This window comes from Microtus pennsylvanicus, chromosome 5 (genome assembly GCF_037038515.1).
Source record: "Microtus pennsylvanicus isolate mMicPen1 chromosome 5, mMicPen1.hap1, whole genome shotgun sequence".
In the NCBI taxonomy this organism is placed as follows: domain Eukaryota; kingdom Metazoa; phylum Chordata; class Mammalia; order Rodentia; family Cricetidae; genus Microtus; species Microtus pennsylvanicus.
Genome location: NC_134583.1, coordinates 97,054,026 through 97,069,377, shown reverse-complemented (window position 1 = coordinate 97,069,377; position 15,352 = coordinate 97,054,026). Strand labels below are relative to the sequence as shown.

At 42.6% G+C, this 15,352-nt stretch overlaps 1 long non-coding RNA gene across 1 annotated transcript in view; it reads left to right on the top strand.

Annotated features, from left to right (window-relative positions):
- The window catches only part of LOC142851142 (uncharacterized), a 33,525-nt gene extending 18,424 nt beyond the window's left edge, over positions 1–15,101 (top strand). Inside the window, exons 2-3 of the long non-coding RNA XR_012910738.1 lie at positions 2,852–2,893; positions 14,719–15,101. This is a non-coding gene — a long non-coding RNA (uncharacterized LOC142851142). The remainder of the gene's footprint in view (positions 1–2,851; positions 2,894–14,718) is intronic.
- Positions 15,102–15,352: the final 251 nt, after the last annotated feature.

Below are 15,352 nucleotides of genomic sequence, written 5' to 3'. Positions count from 1 at the left end.
TGGGCGAGGAGTTACTACTGATAGGCTCCATTCTGACCTTTATACTTCTGCTTAAAAATGTTTATCTATTTACTTATTTGTGTGAGTGTATGTGTGTCAAGGCATGCATGTGGAGGTCAGAGACCAGTCTGAGGACTCGGTTATCTCCTTCCACCATGCAGGACCCACAGATGGAGCTCATCGTTGTCAGATTTGGTGGCAAGCGCTTTCACTTGCTGAACCATCCTGACAGGCTCCTTTGTTTGCTCTAGGTATTTTGTTTTTTTTTTTTTATTTTTTTTAAAAGGTGGCATATGTATTGGTGGGCTACTACGGAGTTTGAAACCATTTTATAGCACGTACACAGTGGCTACATTAAAATCTCCTAAAAACAAAAACAAAACAAAAGAAAAATCCAGAAAGCAGTTTATTAAATTATAATGCACACTCATAGTTTTGAACCATAATTAAGTGTTTTTATGGACAATATTCCAGAGGGATCAAACTTTGGAAATACTAAGATGTGGTGTATTTATTTTTATTTTTTTCCAGTTGAATTTATGAGAGCACAGTAAAGCATTATATACATAAAAGTGTACATGCATCAAAATTTTTTGTCATTATTAGGAAGTTTTAATTTTTACTTTCTGTGTATGAATATAGTGACATCATGTGTCTGCGCCAAGTGCATGCATTGACTAGGGAGGCTAGAAAAGGGTTACCCAGGGATTGGAGTTACAAGAAGCTGTGAGTCATTATGTGGGTGCTGGGAATCGAACTAGAGACTCTGAAAGAGCAGCCAGTGTTCTTAACCACTGAACTCCCTTCTCTATGGTGCTTTCTATTTGCAAGTTTTTATAATAAACTAAATAAAATAAATAAATAAAATCTATATAGAGAGATTAAAAAAAAGATCCAACACCAATTATTTCTAAAGCATCCTACAAAATAAACAGGGGAGGAGAACCAACAAGCTCTTGTTAGAAAGCCAGTATTTCTGATACTGCAGCTGGTTCTGGACATGCTCAGACACAGCTAATAGAACAACATCCCAGAGGAACACAAATGCAAAATACAACACTCACAGACCAAATTTAAGAACACATTAAGAAATTATACAGTGTGACATGTTGATTTCATTCCAGGGATGCAAATTTGTCTCAACATATGCTTATCAGCAAGTGGAATATAGCACATAAACACACATGTGTTCATCTTGATTTCAGAAAAGGCCTTTGACCAGGCTCCATATCCTTTCGTGATAAAATACCCGAGGAGGCTAGAAATAGAAGGAACAAGCCTCAGAATACTCAAGTCCGTGCCTGAAAATTCTACAGGCAGCACTATGCTGTGGGTTAAACCTGAGGCCAGTCACTCTAAAATTCGGAATGAGGTAAAGATACCAAAATTTTTCTACCCTTAATTGCTATGGTGTTTCTTGTCTTAGCTAGACAATAAGACAAGAGAAATGAAAGGGATACAAATGGGAAAGAGAGACATCAAGCTATTTTCTAATTGTAGAATCATGATTTGAAACCCAAAGACCCTTGAAAAACCACCAGAAAATTATAGACTCGGTGATCACTTCTTTTTTTTTTTCAAATATTTATTTATTTATTTATTTATTTATTTATTTATTATGTATACAATATTCTGTCTGTATGCCCGAAGGCCAGAAGAGGGCGCCAGACCTCTTTACAGATGGTTGTGAGCCACCATGTGGTTGCTGGGAATTGAACTCAGAACCTTTGGAAGAGCAGGCAATGCTCTTAACCACTGAGCCATCTCTCCAGCCCCCGGTGATCACTTCTATCAAGTAGCAGGATATAAAATTCAACACACAAAATTAGTAGTTTTTTTTTTAATAAAACAATAACAAGTATGCTAAGAATGCTTTTTCTGCTCATTTCTTTCACATTTGTTTCAAACAAACAAACAAACAAACAAACCCCACAGACAATCCAGAAAAAAAACCAAGCCAGGAAGGTGGAATGAGCCTCTTCAGAGAAAACCTGAAGGAAGTAGCTGAACCCCAAATAATCATTATACTTCCTGTGATCCCAGGGTAGCAGAAAAAAATGAAATGGCTGCAGAGTCAACACAATCCTCATGAAAACTCCAATGACATATACTACCTGGCCACAAATCATGTTAAAGAGCTATAGTTATGAAACCAGCATGGCACTAGCCCCCAGACAGACATGTAGAACACTGGGATATAAGATAGGAGCCAGAAGTAAACCGCTCAGTTACACTGTTTTGTTTTGTTTTTTTGGACAAGATTTGCTACGTAGTTTTGGCTGTCCTGGAACTCTTTATGTAGAGTTTGAGGCCATGCTGGCCTCAGACTTACAGAACTCCACCTACCTCTGTCTCCAAGTCGTAGGATTAAAGCTGTGCTCCACCATGCCTGGCTCTTTGCTTTGTATTTTGACAAGCTGACTATAATGTGCCACAGAGATGTTCTTCTCTGGTCATTTTTGCATGGGGTTTCATTTGCTTCCTGTGTTTGAGGTTGGATTGTTTCTACGGGTTTGGGGACTTTCTACTGTACGCTCACGCTGAGCTTCTCGACCTGCGAAGGCTCAGGCTTGGTCTCTTGGCCATATCCTAGGATTCTCGGACATGTGGCCATTTATTCTCCTGGTTGCTATTTGAATACAGCCTTCCTTTACACTGATGTCCTTTTGTGAATCTGCTGGATTCCCATTGTGTTGTTTTTTATTGAATTAGTCGAAATTTTCATCTACAGCATTTCTATTTCGTTTTTTTTTGTCTCAAAATTCAGTTTCCTTGATGAACTTTTCTTGAATGTTGCTAGTTTTTTTCTTTTGCTGACTTTTTCCTTAATATCACTGCTTTTCTCTTCCAGGTTCAGGATGGGATTCACCTGCTCATCTGAATCTTCTTTGAGGTAAGTGATTATTTTTATTGGTAAACATTGAGATCTTTTTCCAAGGCTGCCCTTATTTTAGCCTTTTTGAACTGAGTTTTTAAAGAGTAAAGATCTTGGTGGAGTCATGTTGATTTGCTTTTCATGTTCCTGGGATTTCTGTGTTGTGATTTGCTTAGCTGCTTGGAAGCTTCCGGTTTTATGTGAGGATCACAGCAGCAGCAGCTTCTCTGAGGGGCTTAGGTCTCAGTCCCCAAAATAGTAATCCATTCAAAAGTTAAAGTTAAATAAAACCAAATAAAACCCAGCGATGAATCACTAATTACTGCAAAAACATGTTATAGCAACAGCAGAGAGTGCTGCGAAGTTAATAATCATCTAGGGTAAACGGAAAATGTGTGAATACCAGAAAGGAGGGAGCAGCACAGGGAGTTCGAGGCCAGCTTGGGTTACATTAGCCTCAAAAAAGAATCAAACAAAAAGCCAAAGAAATCATCAAAAAGTGAAAAAAAGAAGAGACAGAAGAATGTTACAAAGTAGACAAGATAATAGCAAACAATTAGAAAACTTTAAAAACACGGAGCTGAAGAGAGATGGCTCAGGGGCTCAGAGCATTGACTGCTCTTGCTGAGGACCCAGATTTCAGCTCCCACACGGCATCTTACAACATCTGTAACCCCAAGTTCAGGAGATCTGATGCCTTTTCTGCTTCTGCACACATGCGGTGTAAAGACATGCATGCAGGCAAAACATTCATACACATAAAGCAAACCTTAAAAAATAAGAATATGACAAAATAATCTAAACATATATCCCAATAATTAGAAAAATTGTAACAAAATTTAGATAAGTGTAAGGGGAAAAAAGTGTGAAAGCCCCAGTAAGATGAAGTCAGAATGTCACTGAAACTATGATGAAAAAAAGAGTAAACTTGGAGGAAGAGGAGGAAGAGGAGGAGGAGGGGGAGGAGGAGGAGGAGGAAGAGGAGGAGGAGGAGGAGGAGGAGGAGGAAGAGAAGGAGGAGGAGGAAGAGAAGGAGGAGGGAGAGAGAGGGATATATATGAATTCATGTCTTCCAGCCTCAATATCCAGATCACAAGTGTGCCCTCCATCTCTGGATTCTAGTTCCCTCCCAATAAAGTCAAGCTGTCAACCAAGAACAGCCGTCACACAGACCATTGCCTAAAGGTCATGTGGACCAAGCAAAGGACTGTGGTGCATCAAGGAGGGAAGTTAAAGTGAAAATAGCTCGGACAGACCTCAGACATGTATTTGATAGAGCACTAGCATAAAACATATAAAATACAAGAGTCCCACAAAAAGTCCTGGGATGGGGTGTGGTTCAGTTGGTAGAGAGCTTACCAAGCATTTGTGATATCTTAGGGTTTGATCCCCAGCACAGCTATAAACTGAACATGGTGGTAAGTGTCTGTAGTCCCAACACTCAAGAAGTAGAGGCGGGAGATCAAGAGTTCACTGTCATCCTCAGCCATAAGTTCTGTGACTCTAGAGAACCCTGACTAATAGAGACTGGGCAGGTTTTCCTACCCTATGATAACCTCCTGACTTGTATCCCCTGTGGGTGGCTAGTGTTCTCACAAGGTGGAGGTGGGGCAAGTGACCACCATACAGAGATTTATACAGGCTGACCCATCTTGGTACTTTTGGAAACGTACTCAACATTAACTACTATGCTGAGTGGATATGGTTGTGGATGACAAGTGGTCCCATGAAGCTTCAGAGTTCCTGGACTCTAGAGCAGCAAGCCTCATGCAAACAGCTGGCTCCAGAGGTTGCTCTACCAGCCCACCTGCAAGCTTTGGGTTATCAGAGGGTTGACTCTCTCTTGGCAAGTTCTGCAACAGGGTGCTGAGGTTAGGGTCCTATTCTTATACAATCCAGTGTCTGCTTGGGTCCTCCTGCTATCTGTGCTTTGCAGTTTGCTGGCCTCTGTCCTTCCTGTTCTCTACCCCTGAATGGATGCTTAAAAGAAATCCCACACTAGCTAGGAATTGAGAATAATAAAGGATTATTTATTTAGTGGTAGACTCACAAATCAATTTCCTCTGCTGGAACGGAGAACAGCAACCGAATCCCACAGCTGGAAAAGAGGCCAGACATGCGCTTTACATCGGCATAAATAGTATAAGAGGCCATGGCCAAGTGGGCAGGTAACTTAAAGGCTACTGGCTGTAGGAATTCCTACAGCATACCCCTGCCTCCCAAGGTTGCCTAATTCTAGGGCAGTGGCAGGTTGACTTGAGGTCCCCAGAATATTTCAACTTTAAACAACAGATTTTCTTCTAAGATGGCACCTGGCCACTGTCTGCAGAGCCTGGGTAACTCCTGTGTATTGCTGGTCTGTTAAAAAAAAACACAAAGCAAAACAGAACAAAAACACCCAACAAAACAAAAAACCAACCCCCCCCAAATCAACCAACCAACCAACCAAACAAAAAACCACCACCAACAAAAACCCACAGCTCACCAAAATGCAGGCACTCTAAAGATAACACACAAAATCATATTTAAGCTATGTGCATAAAGTATGTATGAAACACACAGGAAATTTCATGCTTAGACAGCAGTCCTATCCATAAGATGTTTTGTTAGTCTTGTTTGTCTTTATAGTGTGTCCCTACCTCCGCTGTTTTGTTAGCCATGTTTTCTATGTAGTGAACCCCCACCTCCACTGAAGAGACTTAGTGTACTAAGGCTTGATTCCTTGCTGGTGGTACTACTTTGGAAGTTTCTGGAAACTTGAGGGAGGGCTTAGCTGGAAGACATAGGTTACTAGGGAGGAGCTGTTTAGGGCTAGTTATTGTTCCATCCCCCTGTCTGTCCCTCTCAGCTTCCCAGGAAGCCTGGCTTGAACTGCTTGTCTTGTACTCCCACCATGAAGGGTTGAAAATGATCTGCAAGCTGAATAAATCCTCCCTTAAGTTGTTCACATCAAGGATTCTGTCACAGCAAGAGTGAAACTGACTAGCACAGTATGTATGCAAACACGCTCAAATCCCCAAGCAAACAGAATGCAACTATCTGGTTCGAAGTATTTTGGATAAGATACTTAACCTGCGGTACATTTGTTATGTACTTTTTAGAAGATGTGAAGAAGCACAAGAAAGTTTAGCATTAACCCCACAAAAGTCAAACAAAAGGCCTCCGGGAAGGGATTTCAGCTGCTAATGAGTTGGTATATGTGGCCTTCTAAGTTTTTTGGTTTTTTTTTGATTTTTTTTTTTTGAGACAGGGTTTCTCTGTAGTTTTTGGTGCCTGTCCTGGAACTAGCTCTTGTAGACCAGGCTGGCCTCAAACTCACAAAGATCCTCCTGCCTCTGCCTCCTAAGTGCTGGGATTAAAGGCGTGTGCCACCACTGCCCAGCCCCTTCTAAGTTTTATAATCTGTTGTTTGCATATAAAGTGCAAAGGAACATCCTTCACACTATGTGTTTCAGAGGACACATGCTGTTCTAATGAGTGATTATACTGTGACATAAAACAAACCCTCTGGGTTGGAGAGATCTTTCAGTAATTATGAGCACTTGCTGCTCTTGCAGAGGACTGGGGTCCAGTTCTCAGCACCCACAGATCAGCTCACGGGTGCTAGTAACTCTGGTTCCAGCAGATATGATGCCCTCTTCTGGCCCCCAGATGTACTTCACACACATGGTGTATATATGCACAGAGGCAAAATATTCATATACACACAAAAAAAGAACTAAATACCTATTTATGAATGTTTAGCCTATTTCCACTTTGCCTCATGTTGATGGATTTTTAACAATTCCTGTGTTTGTTGTCAAACATACGGGTTTGGGGGCATTTCACCTATCCAAATTAGTCTTCCTTGATTTAACCCAACTGATAAAGCCCTGTGTCAGGAGTTAGCAAGAAGAAATTCTGTTGGAATGAATTTCAGTTCTGTGTTCTGTAGTTGGGGAAAGAAATCTTTTTTCTTATAAGAGTTGTAGACATATACTCATGTATATAATCTAGCTAGCTAGCAAGATAGAGATAATACATAGGCACAAATAATGTTAGCATACAAAGTAGTTGATATCATTATGTCATTTTCACACACACTGCAGTCATATGGAGGCCAAGCCAAGGTCCAATTCAGAACAGAATAGAATATCTGGAGAGCTAGTCAGAGAAGCTGAGCCCAGATAAACTGATGGGGGAAAGTTGAACTACTCCTGAGCCTATGGAATGTGGCTTGACTTCTATTCACGAAATCCACTGTGATTTGTATTTTCTTCCCTTGAAATAAAGTACATCCTAAGAGTAGCATTTGTTTAAAATGGCACAGCAGCAAAGATATCCTTCACTTTTTTTGCTTTGAACATTTAATGGTGCCTACATCTATCAGACTATCACATTAGTATTTACGTTGTACTGCACTTTTTGATTGTATTCTTAACCCTCCCTCAACTCCTTCTAGATCCTCTGACTCCACTACCTACCCAACTTCATGTTTTCTTTTTCTCTTAGAAAAACTAAACTAAAATAAAAATGCAAAAACCCATGGAATATATCTGAGCATGGGGCCTATGCTGGAGTATAGTTGATACCCCCAGTGGCTCTGCATTGGAGAACACTGATTTTCTCTTCTCTCAGCAACTATCAATTACAAGCAGCTTCTTGGCAAGGGCTGGGACATTGTGCTCATTTCCCCTCCCTTGTGCTGGGGTTTTGCCCAGCTTGAACCTATGCAGGTCTTAGGCATGGTGTCACAGTCTGTGAGTCCACAGGTCCATCTGTCATGCTGTGTTTGGAAAACACTGCTTCCTTGGAGTCGCCCACCACCTCTGCTTCTTATGACATTTCTGCCTCCTCTTTGGCATGGATCAAAATTTCATTTATTTTTTATGCATATTGCCTACATGCATTCCTGATGTCTGAGGAGGCCAGAAGGCACAGTCAGAGCCCCTGGGATTGGAGTTCCAGATGGTTGTGAGATGGCAGGGGAATACTGGGAATCAAATCTGGGTCCTCCTGAGTAGCTGGTACCATTAGCTGCTGAGCCATCTCTCTATCTATGTGCCTCCCCCATAATTCTTTGAGTATACCCAACTGGACCCCCCCCGTCTTGCATGCCATTAGAATTACAGAGTGAGGACATATGAAACAGGGAATGCTTCCTGTATCTCCTTGAATAGTTTTCTATATTTTGTTTCCCGGTCTCCTTTTAGGAAAACTTTGCTGGGACACTGGCTTGGGACTTCAGTGACTGAACACTGAGGCACTGCCCTTAAGCCGTGGCAGGTTAAGGAAGGAGATGGAGGTGCCTTGCCTCAGCTCTGAGGCAGAGCTTTCCCTTCAGGGTGTCTCTGAGGAGTTGGAGTGAAGCTGCCTTCTGTGGTTCATCTGGCATGACTCGCTTAACTTGGCTTTCCTGTCTCGTGCCACTTCCCGTATTCTCTTGCCAATTGCCCTTAGGAACATGTGTTTAACAAACCACACGAACAAGTCACGGGCTGTTCTAGTTTCATTTGGTTGCTGTGATAAAGTGCTCTGACTGCAAGCAGCTCGGTGAGGAAAAGGCTTATTTGACTTACACTTTCAGGCCACAATCTGTCATTAAGGTAAGTCAGGCAGGGCAGGAACTTGAAGCAGAAACCATGGAAAAATGCTGCTTGATAGCCACCTCTCTGGCTTGGTCACAGGCTCAGGATCACTTGCTGGGCCCTCCCATACCAATTAATAATCAAACAGTACTCCAAACATGACTGCAGGCCATTTCTAGACGATTTCTCAATCAAGGCTTTCTCACAGAGTACTCTGGACCAGTGATTCTCTATCTGTGTGTCTCAACCTCTTTGGGCGTCAAATATCAGATATCCTGCATATCAGATATTTACATTATGATTCGTAACAGTAGCAACGAAATAATTTTATGGTTGGGGGTCACCACAACATGAGGAACTGTATTAAAGGTTGCAGCATTAGCAAGGTTGAAAATATTGCTTTAGACTGTATCTAGGTTAACTAGGGTAGGCCTCTGTTGACTGGTTTTATGTCAACGCAAGCTACAGTTGGGAGGACAGAACTTCAGTTGAAGTCCTCCTTCATGGCATGTGCTTCAGTTTGTGACTCCACATTCCTCTCCTGCTTGGGTTCTCGAAGGAGTGCTGCTTACTGGCTTGCTCATCATGGCTTGTTCATCCTTCTCTCTTTGATCCAGAAGTGGCCCTGCCCACAGTGAGCAGGAGCCTCTTCCATCAATTAAGAAGATGTACATCATCCTTGCCCACAGGCCAGTCTGGTGGGGACATGTTCTTAGTTGAGGTTCCCTCTTCTCCAATGATTCTAGCTTGGGTTGAGTTGACATAAAACTCGGTAGCACAACTGACCCCCTGACAACCTGATACACAAATGCATCATTATTCAACTATAACCTTTCCTTTCTCATTTCCCTCCAAGATGGTATATTGATATTAATATTACCATATAAACTACTTCAACTTCTAAAGTTTCGTAGTCTAAAAATTCAACCACCTTGAAAGTTCAGTCTCTCTAAAATACCAAAAGTTTTTTTTTTTAAATCCTAAGCCTCTCTACACTTTCTAAGCTTTAGTAACTGTGACTTCTTGTAAAATTGAAAGTACATTAAATACTTCCTTGCTCTAAGAAGAAAAAAAATATCAGGACACAGTCTACAATTAGATGAAACCAAAACCAAAGTTTAGTTTAAGGCTCAATGTCAGACTTCTGGAACTCACAGTCTTCTAGGCCCTAAAGTGTTTGTCCTAGAACACATAGGACATCTTGAAGGCTCAGGCTGGTTCCGCTTCACCCTTGTGATACTGACATCTCTGAAATGATGCGGTCGCCTGCTGTGACCAGGCTGCACTTGCTCACCAATAGCATTTCCTGGGCTCCCTCAGGGACTCTGATCCTGACACACAGTTCCAAGCCTCAACTTCACCCCAAGATCTCTTCAATCCTAAATTTTCAGATGCAGCTGTGGCTGCACCTTCACAAGTGACTTCTTCTATGTTTATCACACAGTGCTGACTTGTGTGCAGTGGAAGCCAGGGGCTTTTGCTAAGGTGAAGATTGCTTGGCCAGGGTCACCTGCCATTCAATTTTCACAGCCCAGGTTTTGGCTCTTCCTGGTACCGGTGTCTGTCATAGTTAGGGTTTCTACTGCTGTGATAAAACACTATGACAAAAAGCAGCTTGGAGAGAGGAGAGGGTTTATTTCTTTTTCCTTTGTAGTCCATCTTCCAGGGAAGTCAGGGCAAAAACTCAAGATGGGAACTTGGAGGCAGGGACTGATACAAAGGCCATGGAGGAGTGCTATTTACTGGCTTGTTTATCATGGCTTGTTCAGCCTGAATTCTATTTATTTATTTGTTTGTTTATTTATTTATTATGTATACAATATATGTATGCGTGTCTGCCTGTAGGCCAGAAGAGGGCACCAGACCTCATTACAGATGGTTGTGAGCCACCATGTGGTGGCTGGGAACTGAACCCAGGACCTTTGGAAGAGCAGGCAATGCTCTTAACCTCTGAGCCATCTCTCCAGCCCCCTCAGCCTGAATTCTTATAGCACCCAGGAACAGTGGTGCAGTAATGGAACCACCCACAGTGAGCAGGGTCTTTCCATATCAATCATCAATCAAGAAAAATGCACCACAAGCTTGCCTTGGTCACAGGCCAATCTGGTGGGGGCATGCTCTCAGTTGAAGTTCGTTCTTTCCAAATAACTATCTTGTGTTATTGACATAAACCTACCCAAAACTCAAGTCTATATTTCTCATAGGCTATTAGGGATGAGAAAATCTTAAATTATTACAAGTGGCAGTCGCTTATCACAGGAACTGTTTTTTCTCCTTATTCATAGCTCTTTGGAAGTGTTACTTTGATGAACTCATAAGTTCTTTTAGAAATGAGGGTGGAACATGCGCCAACAAGCCATCCATCACAGGTACTTCAGGGGGATGCTCAGGTGGAAGGGACAGTTTCTGAACGACAGTTACTTGAAACGTCTGTGAGTATTGACTCTTAACTTTTTGTGAAGTGTGTTATCATGGTGGCTCCCATGTCTTCATATAGCCTTCATAGAGCAGTGCTGTTCAAGAAGTCAGGAGGCTGATCGGTTACTCATGCAGAGCTGCTCCCTGGCTTATGGTTGGGTTATGACACTATAAACTCATGAGTTGAAAGTACATTTATATGCCCAACTTACTAAGCACTATAGCTCCACAATACTGCACTGTGGAACTCCCAAGTTTTCTCTTGTGAACTTGAAGCTGACTGGGGGCTGTGGCTTGCTGCCACTGTTCTGCATGGTAAGACTGTCACCTACCTGTCAGTACCCTGGGAAAAGACCAGAATTCAAAGTTTGATCAGGCGATGAAAGGAGACAGAGACAGAGACCCACATGGGAGCACCGGACAGAAATCTTAAGGTCCAAATCAGGAGCAGAATGAGACGGAGCACAAGCAAGGAACTCAGGACCGTGAGGGGTGCACCCACACACTGAGACAATGGGGATGTTCTATCGGGAACTCACCAAGGCCAGCTGGCCTAGGTCTGAAAAAGCATGGGATAAACCCGGACTAGCTGAACATAGCGGACAATGAGGAATACTGAGAACTCAAGAACAATCGCAGTGGGTTTTTTGATCCTACTGCACGTACTGGCTTTGTGGGAGCCTAGGCAGTTTGGATGCTCACCTTACGAGACCTGGATAGAGGTGGGCAGTCCTTGGGCTTCCCACAGGTCAGGGAACCCTGATTGCTCTTCGAGCAGAGGAGGGAGGGGGACATGATCGGGGGAGGGGGAGGGAAATGGGAAGCGGTTGCGGGGAGGAGGCAGAAATCCTTAATAAATAAATAAATTAAAAAAAACAAAGTTTGAGCAGCGTCTACTGAATGAATCACTCTGTATAGTTGTAAGGAGGATAAATTAGAATTGGACTTGTTATTTGTCAGGGATTGTATCTTTGTGTTTGATTCACAATGTCAGTACATGATATGAGGCCCTCTTTATTCCACATGTTGCTAAATTTTGCAGAGATGAAGACCCTATTATGCATGAGGGTAAGAAAAAGAAGGTCTAGATAGGCTTAAACTTGTTTAAAGTTTTCAGTTTAGTGTCAGAATCCTGGGGTTCTTCCATCCAAGGATGTATGGCCCTGAAATATAATGCCACTGAATCTCTCAGAATGGACATAGATTTGGTGACTTCTTGGCATGGTAGGCCCACATTGTAATGGAAAACAGTGCTTGTCTGTTATCAAGAAGTCCTGTGCAGTTAGAATGGAAAAATACAGCTGTTCAAACACGGAATTGCCGAGCTGGATGACGCCCATATCCTCTAGCTTAACTGGAGGAAAAGGGGAGAGGGGTCTCAGGTCGTAGGGCTGTGACTCTGTGCTTTCATTTATGCCGTAGATCTTTTGCTTTGTGCTCTCCATCTTCCATTTTCACAGAAGGGAACACTGACAATGTCGAGGCTAATGTTGGGAATGGATTTCACTTAGCCGTTTCTCCTTAATAATCAATTATGATATAATACTGGTACTCAAAGGAATAAATATTACAACCCCCCCCCCACAAAAGGTGGCATTTAATTTCTAGTATTTGCATATCTTAGAAGAGCAGTAGAGGCATGTGGGTCCACGAACATAGGCTTTTTGCTTCTATCGGGTTTGAACCTGATTAGGCAGGACATTTTCTCTGGTTAGAATTTACTTTTTTCCTTTTCTTCTGTTTTCTCTTCCTCTGTTTCCTTTCTGGTAGTGGGGATGTAACCCAGATTCTGATGCATGCCAGATAAGTGCTCTGCCACTGAGTCGTTTCCCCAGTGCTGCCGTGAGGAATTTGACCTTGTTCCTCTCTCCACACTAGGCAACCATCTCTCCAAGGGTCCGGGAGCTTGCGATACTAGAGGCATTGTTCCTGTTGTCCTTCACCATCAATATGCCATTTGACAGGAAGGAGGCAGACAGCGTTCTTGAGAGTCCTGTTACCTCAGCTGTGTATTGTAATTGGATTTTTTAAAAATATTTATTTATTATGTATACAATATTCTGTGTGTATGCCTGAAGGCCAGAAGAGGGCGCCAGACCTCTTTACAGATGGTTGTGAGCCACCATGTGGTTGCTGGGAATTGAACTCAGGACCTTTGGAAGAGCAGGCAATGCTCTTAACCACTGAGCCATCTCTCCAGCCCCTGTAATTGGATTTTTTAAAATATTTTTTTTTGGCTGCTACCTCACAAATAATGACACGAAGACTTATTATTCATTTTAAAAGCCCAGCCTTAGCTTAAGCTTGTCCCATTAGCTCTTGTAACTTAAACTAACTTGCTTTTATTAATCTATGTTTTTTAAAAAAATATTTATTTATTTATTATGTATACAATATTCTGTCTGTGTATATGCCTGCAGGTCACAAGAGGGCACCAGACCTCAATACAGAAGTTTGTGAGCCACCATGTGGTTGGTGGGAATTGAACTCAGGACCTTTGGAAGAGCAGGCAATGCTCTTAACCTGTGAGCCATCTCTCCAGCCCTTAATCTATGTTTTACTATGTGACTCTTTTCTTCTTTCATTCTGTATGTCCGACTCCCTCCTTGTCTTGTTGACATCTCCTCTGCACCTCGATCATCTCTTCCTACTTCCTCTCTCTGCCCAGAAGTCTTGCCTAGCTATTGGCCATTCGGCTATTTATTAAACCAATCACAGCACTACATCTTCACACAGGGCACACATATCCCACAGCAGTGTATCTAGGGACTCTTCGGAGAAGTAGATGGTGGGCATCAAGAACTTGGACTTGGGGGTTGCTGCTTGATGGGTATAGAGTTTCAGTTTTGCAAGATGAAAACGTTATAAAGATTACATGTACATTTAACAGTTCTGAATCTTATACTTAAAATAAATAAGATAGTAAATTTTATCTTTAGCTTATATGCCCAGTTTAAAAGAACAGGTTATGGTACCTAATTCTCAAGTGCCTTTACAGATCTAAGGGTATGGCATTTTAACAAAAGAGCTTCTAACACAGACATGCAGCTTCTGCAGCACCCTTTAGCTCCTCCAAGAAGACAAAAGACCTTCTGCCTCCAGGCCTTTCCTTTGGGTTTGGTAAACCTACCCACACAGCAAAAAGCGGCCTTTCTCCTCTTCACCTTCCTGGATGCCTTCTAGGGAATCGATCTTCTCATCCTGCCAAGACAGGTAGACTAAATCTTCCCCCCACAAGAAAAATCTTTGGGCCTCTTGTACTAATGGCAAGCACTGCTTCTAAGACTGGCATTCTCCAAGGACTAAGGAGAGGATTTGGGATTGCCTGCGTAGCTAAAAAGCTGTCTCGTTTTTGCTCATTTATCCCTCCCAGATCTGTCTAATGGCATTTGACAACTTCAGGTACTGTTAACTTACTACTTCATCCATGACATTTAATGAAGTTTCCTGCTAAAATACAGACAGGTGTGCCTAACAGGTTTCAGGTGTCTTAAAAAAATCCAGGGTTCCCGATTTCTTTAATTGTCTTAACCTAAAGCAATAGCCTTTTGCTATGACACCAAGATGTAAATCTGTTCCATTCTCTTACAGGTTCCGGGAAAAGTTCTGTTACATTAACCCCAGTCAGTTTCAAGCATATTTTACAGGTCACTCCTGTTGCCTGGGCCAAGACCAACTCACAAAGTACTCTTCAGACAATGCCAAACACCTGTACCAGCTCCTGGGATGTCACCATTGGTACCAACTCTCCTAAGTCAAGGACAGCTGCCAACTAAAATCTGGTTTTATCTGCTATTGTGTCCCATCACGTGGCTAGTCACATTTCATAGGGCCAGTAATAATATTTTTTTCTCCTAGCCACCTGTCTTCTCATATCCCTCAAAAAGCAGCTGCCTGAGGTCTCCAGGATGACAGCAAACCAGATGGTACTCCAGCCACACCTCTCGCTGAGTGTGAGCTCACCAACTCCTAGCTCTCCCCTCTCCCACATGGCCCCATGCCCACAGGAAGTAGCCAGACTGGGGTTGGTGCCCCTATATCCAAGGACTCTGGGATGTTTGATTGAAAGCGAGACCTCCAGCTCTCTGACATCTCTATATCCAAGAAGTCTGGGATGATTGGAAGCATCACCCAGCCCCTGGCCTGGGAGTTGCCTTGGTCCAGATTTCAACTTCCAGCCTGCCAACTGCTGACCCTTCTCAGGGAGGGTCAGAACCACTCCCACAGGGTAATTAGGCTCATGCTGGAAAAAGGAACACGTGGTTTCAGGTTTTACCTGTCACCCCCCCCCCCCCCCGCCCCAATCTCTTTCTCTCTCCTTGTCATGCTCTGTTGGCCACTTGGGATCGCAGCATTTATTAAACGTGGCATTTGGTCTGATCTGGTTTAATTGGAGTTATTTTGTGTCAGTGGAGAGGCTCATCTTAAGATTTTTTTCCTAACAAAACCTACCCTCCTAAAGGCCCATAAAAACCAAACCAAACCAAAACAA